Consider the following 6959-nt stretch of genomic DNA (forward strand, 5'->3'; position numbering starts at 1 on the left):
GGGGAGGGGGTCTGAGGCTGAAGGGAAGGGGGGGGCTGTGGCTTGAGGGGGAGGAGGGAGGGGTGCTGGCGGGGGAAGGAGGGGGGTGATGTTGGGGGGAGGTGGGGGCTGTGCAGGGGGGGCGTCTGTCTTGGGGGAGGGAGGGTCTGTGGCTGGGAGAGGAGGAGGGAAGGGGGGGTCACTGGCGGGGGAGGGGAAGAAGGCGGGGGATGTGAGCTGGGGGATCTGTATGGTGGAGGAGGGGATCTGTGGCTGGAGGAGGGGGTGATATTGGGGGGAGGTGGGGGCTGTGCTGCAGGGGGAGGTGGTGGGTCTGTGGCTGGGAGAGGAGGAGGGAAGGGGGGTCACTGGCGGGGGAGGGGAAGAAGGAGGGGGATGTGAGCTGGGGGGTCTGTATGGTGGAGGAGGGGGATGATATTGGGGGAAGGTGGCGGGGCTGTGGCTGGGAGAGGAGGAGGGAAGGGGGGTCACTGGCGGGGGAGGGGAAGAAGGCGGGGGATGTGAGCTGGGGGGTCTGTATGGTGGAGGAGGGGGATGATATTGGGGGAAGGTGGCAGGGCTGTGGCTGGGAGAGGAGGAGGGAAGGGGGGGTCACTGGCGGGGGAGGGGAAGAAGGCGGGGGATGTGAGCTGGGGGGTCTGTATGGTGGAGGAGGGGGATCTGTGGCTGGAGGCGGGGGGTGATATTGGGGGGAGGTGGCGGGGCTGTGGCTGGGAGAGGAGGAGGGAAGGGGGGTCACTGGCAGGGGAGGGGAAGAAGGCGGGGGATGTGAGCTGGGGGATCTGTATGGTGGAGGAGGGGATCTGTGGCTGGAGGAGGGGGTGATATTGGGGGGAGGTGGGGGCTGTGCTGCAGGGGGAGGTGGTGGGTCTGTGGCTGGGAGAGGAGGAGGGAAGGGGGTCACTGGCGGGGGAGGGGAAGAAGGAGGGGGATGTGAGCTGGGGGGTCTGTATGGTGGAGGAGGGGGATGATATTGGGGGAAGGTGGCGGGGCTGTGGCTGGGAGAGGAGGAGGGAAGGGGGGTCACTGGCGGGGGAGGGGAAGAAGGCGGGGGATGTGAGCTGGGGGGTCTGTATGGTGGAGGAGGGGGATCTGTGGCTGGAGGCGGGGGGTGATATTGGGGGGAGGTGGCGGGGCTGTGGCTGGGAGAGGAGGAGGGAAGGGGGGTCACTGGCGGGGGAGGGGAAGAAGGCGGGGGATGTGAGCTGGGGGATCTGTATGGTGGAGGAGGGGATCTGTGGCTGGAGGAGGGGGTGATATTGGGGGGAGGTGGGGGCTGTGCTGCAGGGGGAGGTGGTGGGTCTGTGGCTGGGAGAGGAGGAGGAAAGGGGGTCACTGGCGGGGGAGGGGAAGAAGGAGGGGGATGTGAGCTGGGGGGTCTGTATGGTGGAGGAGGGGGATGATATTGGGGGAAGGTGGCGGGGCTGTGGCTGGGAGAGGAGGAGGGAAGGGGGGTCACTGGCGGGGGAGGGGAAGAAGGCGGGGGATGTGAGCTGGGGGGTCTGTATGGTGGAGGAGGGGGATCTGTGGCTGGAGGCGGGGGGTGATATTGGGGGGAGGTGGCGGGGCTGTGGCTGGGAGAGGAGGAGGGAAGGGGGGTCACTGGCGGGGGAGGGGAAGAAGGCGGGGGATGTGAGCTGGGGGATCTGTATGGTGGAGGAGGGGATCTGTGGCTGGAGGAGGGGGTGATATTGGGGGGAGGTGGGGGCTGTGCTGCAGGGGGAGGTGGTGGGTCTGTGGCTGGGAGAGGAGGAGGAAAGGGGGTCACTGGCGGGGGAGGGGAAGAAGGAGGGGGATGTGAGCTGGGGGGTCTGTATGGTGGAGGAGGGGGATGATATTGGGGGAAGGTGGCGGGGCTGTGGCTGGGAGAGGAGGAGGGAAGGGGGGTCACTGGCGGGGGAGGGGAAGAAGGCGGGGGATGTGAGCTGGGGGGGTCTGTATGGTGGAGGAGGGGGATCTGTGGCTGGAGGCGGGGGGTGATATTGGGGGGAGGTGGCGGGGCTGTGGCTGGGAGAGGAGGAGGGAAGGGGGGTCACTGGCGGGGGAGGGGAAGAAGGCGGGGGATGTGAGCTGGGGGATCTGTATGGTGGAGGAGGGGATCTGTGGCTGGAGGAGGGGGTGATATTGGGGGGAGGTGGGGGCTGTGCTGCAGGGGGAGGTGGTGGGTCTGTGGCTGGGAGAGGAGGAGGAAAGGGGGTCACTGGCGGGGGAGGGGAAGAAGGAGGGGGATGTGAGCTGGGGGGTCTGTATGGTGGAGGAGGGGGATGATATTGGGGGAAGGTGGCGGGGCTGTGGCTGGGAGAGGAGGAGGGAAGGGGGGTCACTGGCGGGGGAGGGGAAGAAGGCGGGGGATGTGAGCTGGGGGGTCTGTATGGTGGAGGAGGGGGATCTGTGGCTGGAGGCGGGGGGTGATATTGGGGGGAGGTGGCGGGGCTGTGGCTGGGAGAGGAGGAGGGAAGGGGGGTCACTGGCGGGGGAGGGGAAGAAGGCGGGGGATGTGAGCTGGGGGATCTGTATGGTGGAGGAGGGGATCTGTGGCTGGAGGAGGGGGTGATATTGGGGGGAGGTGGGGGCTGTGCTGCAGGGGGAGGTGGTGGGTCTGTGGCTGGGAGAGGAGGAGGAAAGGGGGTCACTGGCGGGGGAGGGGAAGAAGGAGGGGGATGTGAGCTGGGGGGTCTGTATGGTGGAGGAGGGGGATGATATTGGGGGAAGGTGGCGGGGCTGTGGCTGGGAGAGGAGGAGGGAAGGGGGGTCACTGGCGGGGGAGGGGAAGAAGGCGGGGGATGTGAGCTGGGGGGGTCTGTATGGTGGAGGAGGGGGATCTGTGGCTGGAGGCGGGGGGTGATATTGGGGGGAGGTGGCGGGGCTGTGGCTGGGAGAGGAGGAGGGAAGGGGGGTCACTGGCGGGGGAGGGGAAGAAGGCGGGGGATGTGAGCTGGGGGATCTGTATGGTGGAGGAGGGGATCTGTGGCTGGAGGAGGGGGTGATATTGGGGGGAGGTGGGGGCTGTGCTGCAGGGGGAGGTGGTGGGTCTGTGGCTGGGAGAGGAGGAGGAAAGGGGTCACTGGCGGGGGAGGGGAAGAAGGAGGGGGATGTGAGCTGGGGGGTCTGTATGGTGGAGGAGGGGGATCTGTGGCTGGAGGAGGGGGTGATATTGGGGGGAGGTGGGGGCTGTGCTGCAGGGGGAGGTGGCGGGGCTGTGGCTGGGAGAGGAGGAGGGAAGGGGGCCACTGGCGGGGGAGGGGAAGAAGGAGGGGGATGTGAGCTGGGGGGTCTGTATGGTGGAGGAGGGGGATCTGTGGCTGGAGGAGGGGGTGATATTGGGGGGAGGTGGGGGCTGTGCTGCAGGGGGAGGTGGCGGGGCTGTGGCTGGGAGAGGAGGAGGGAAGGGGGTCACTGGCGGGGGAGGGGAAGAAGGAGGGGGATGTGAGCTGGGGGGTCTGTATGGTGGAGGAGGGGGATATTGGGGGGAGGTGGGGGCTGTGCTGCAGGGGGAGGTGGTGGGTCTGTGGCTGGGAGAGGAGGAGGAAAGGGGGAGGATCTGTGGCTGGAGGAGGGGACAGGGCTGGGCTGGAGGGAAGGTAAGGTTGTGGCTTGGGGGTAGGAATAGGGGAAGGGGGGCTGAGGCAGGGGAGTGAGTGGTGGGAGGGTCTCTCGTCAGCAATGATGCTCTTAGATGTGAATATTGTGGGATGTCACTCCCCAGTCCCAGCCATCCATGCCCCTCTAGATCTGCAACTCCTGACAGGTTAATGGGGAAAGCAGATGGTTTTGAGGGGTTTATCGTTTAATTATACCTGGGATGATAAATGGAACCATCCTCTGCTCTGAGTGGGTAAGGGACCAAAGTCAGCATTTTTGCATTGGTCAATAGGAAGCAGCAGTAATAGGAAAAAGCAGCATCTCAGCGTAGAGAAAAAGATTGTGCCAAGAAACATGAGAGATTCACAGGGGAAAAAACCCACAAAAGTACCCATTGACTTTAGTGGCAGCAGAGTTAGGCCAATACTGAGAGCTTCTTGAAATCCTGCCAGTCAATCTTCCCTATGCCCAACTGCTCAGCTTGAAATCAGTGCATAAAATTGTGTGTGTAAGAAACTACAAGAATAACAGAAGTTGAATATCTCCACAATATATGATGGAGCTGGCACAGAACAATTTAAAAACTTGAGTACCTATGTGAATTATTGATCTTCCACGCTGGTCATTCAAATTGGTACTTTAGTGTCTAAAATGGATAGCTATGGAATTAAGTGTCAATATGAACACACAAGTGATAGAATTAAGGCATCTAATTGATCAGAAAGATTAGAGAGACATTAGGTTCTAAAGTCTGAAAACAAGGCCTGAATTTAAATATAGAATCGTAGCAATAAAAGGCTGGAAGGGATCTAAGTCAGGACCATGTACATCTGCATCTTCCCCAAGAGATGTTTATCCAACCTGTTCTTAAAAACCTCCAATGACGGATTCCACAACCTCCCTTGGAAGCCTATTCCAGTGTTTAACTGTTCCTATGGTTAGCAAGATATTCCTAATATCTCATCTAAATCTCCCTTACTGCAGATTAAGCTCTTTACTTCTTGCCTTCAGTGGACATTCAGAACAATTCGTCACAGGCTTGCTCTGTGCTATAGTTAGGTCGACATACAGCACCTTACGTTGACCTAATTATGTCAGTGTACACACTACAGCCTTGCTTCTGCAAGTGGAGGTGCCCTACTACAGCGGCGTAATAACTCCACCTCCATGAGAGGCGTAAGGCTTATGCTGATTTAGTTAGGGCGATGCAGTGTCTGTGTAGAAATTGTTACTTATATGGGCTGTTGGCTGTCATTCTTGTCAATCTCAAGACTCCATGTTGGAGCCGTGAAATTGACAAGAAAGCCAGGCTATCCACCGGAGCAGGTGGGGGTGTGACAGGTTCCCCCCAGGGTGTCACTTGGAACTGGGGTACCACTGAGCCCCTCTGACTGATCAACCTGGGCTCCCTTTTACACTACCGTTGTGACAAGCTGCCAAACCCTCTGCAGGCTAGAGCCTGCACTTTCACCAGCACACATATAGGTAGAGACACACCCAACTGTAGTAACATGCAGATACTCTGACCAGCCCCTGCATGGGAAGGCTCCAGCTGGGGCACCTCCCAGTTCCTAAGGCACCCACCCCCCAATCTGGAGTGTAAACCCAAAATTATACCATCTTGCACTGCACAGGGGACTGTACAGTGTAAGCTTATGAAATTCACCCCCTCCCTCAATGTGGAGATGAATATACAACAGCTTCCTGCTCCAAGCTATGACTCCCACACGTTGGTTTTAGATAAAGCAAAAACACGTTTATTAACTACAAAAGATAGCTTTTAAGTGATTATAAGGGGTAGCGAACAGAAAGACGCAAACTAAGCTTAATATACTACATAGATCGGATATGAATAGCCAGTTCTCAACCTAAGTGATAATACAAGCAGGCTGCAGATTCTTAAGGGGCCAGCTGCAGCTTAAAATCCCCAGGTGTTCCATTCACAGGCTAAAAATCCCTTTAGCCTGGGTCCAGCACTCTCCTCCCCTTCTCCCCCCCCCCCCTCCCCAGTCAGTCTTTGTTCCTCAGGTGTTTCCAGGAGTCTTCTTGGGTGGGGGAGTCAGTAAGGAACCACGATGATGTCACTCCCCTGCCTATGCATATGGCGGGAATCCTTTGTTTCAAAGCTTGGGTCCCACACCAGTCAGTGGAAAAATACTGACATCCCAAGATGGAGTCCAGCACCAGGTAACCTGGTCACATGTCCCTGTAGTGTAACAGCAGCCATTACTCGGAGGCTGTTTGTAGCATCCTCAGGAATGCTCCCCAGGAGGGAGATAAGCTTCTCCTAAGGCCTGTTCTTCTCTAAACTGGCTCATTCACTTGAATGGACCCTTCCCAGCCAGCCATCTAAACTGAGAGCCTTTTGCCTAGTGGGCGTTGCCCAGGAATAGCTACATGTGAAATAGATACATAGTCAATATTCATAACTTCAGGTACAAAAATGATACATGCATAGAAATAGGACAGTCATATTCAGCACATAATAGCCTTTCCAATGACACCTTGTGACTTATCTTGCATAAAATACATCATAAGTATGTCATAGTCGTATCATCATATCACTGTGAAGAATAAGGGGTGCAGTGTCACAGGGGGCTCCAGCTAGATCCCAGCTTCCCCCAGGCTCCCCACTCCCAGCTGAGCTGCACCCACCTCTGTCAGAGCCTGGCTGCCCCAGATCCCTGTTCTCAGCCCAACTGCTGCTCTGGCTCCCCACTCCCAGCCAGGCTGCTGCCTGGGCTCCCAGCTTCCCCATAGGGAGCACGGCTGTATGGAGGCTCTCCACTCCCTGCATGGAGTCCGGCTGCTGCACGCAGGCTTTCAGTTCCCCTTCGCCAATGAGCCGCTGTGCATCCAGATCCACCACTGAGCCTCCCGCACCCAGATTGCCCCCCGCAGAAGCCTCTCACCCGACACCTGGATCCCTCCACACTAAGCCCCTCCACACTTGGATCCTGCTGGGCTGAGCCTGCCTGCCCACACCTGATGCATCTGGTGTGGAAAGGGAGACCCTTGGGGTGTTTCTGAGGCAGGCCCAGCCCTTGTGCTGGGACAGGGGCGGGTGCCGCCTCCCTTTTGAGTCCCTGTCCCAGAGTGTGGGGATGCTGCAGGATGATCTCCCACTTCTGTGCAGCCTGGCCTGGCCCCACTGCCATGCTAGAGCCTCCACATTTAAATGCCTTTAAAACTCTGGCCCCAAGTGACCTGTCCAAAATCACAGAGGAAGCCGGTGGCAGAGACAGGAAAAGATCCCAGGAGTCCTAGTCCTGCACCTTACCACAGAAACGCCTTCTCCTTTCTGTTAAGGATTCAGCATCTCCACCCCTTAAAGGCTGAGAGAGCTTTCAGCTCATGTATCTGAGCCAGGGACTCCT

The sequence above is a fragment of the Natator depressus genome, chromosome 3, assembly GCF_965152275.1.
Source record: "Natator depressus isolate rNatDep1 chromosome 3, rNatDep2.hap1, whole genome shotgun sequence".
Lineage (NCBI taxonomy): Eukaryota > Metazoa > Chordata > Testudines > Cheloniidae > Natator > Natator depressus.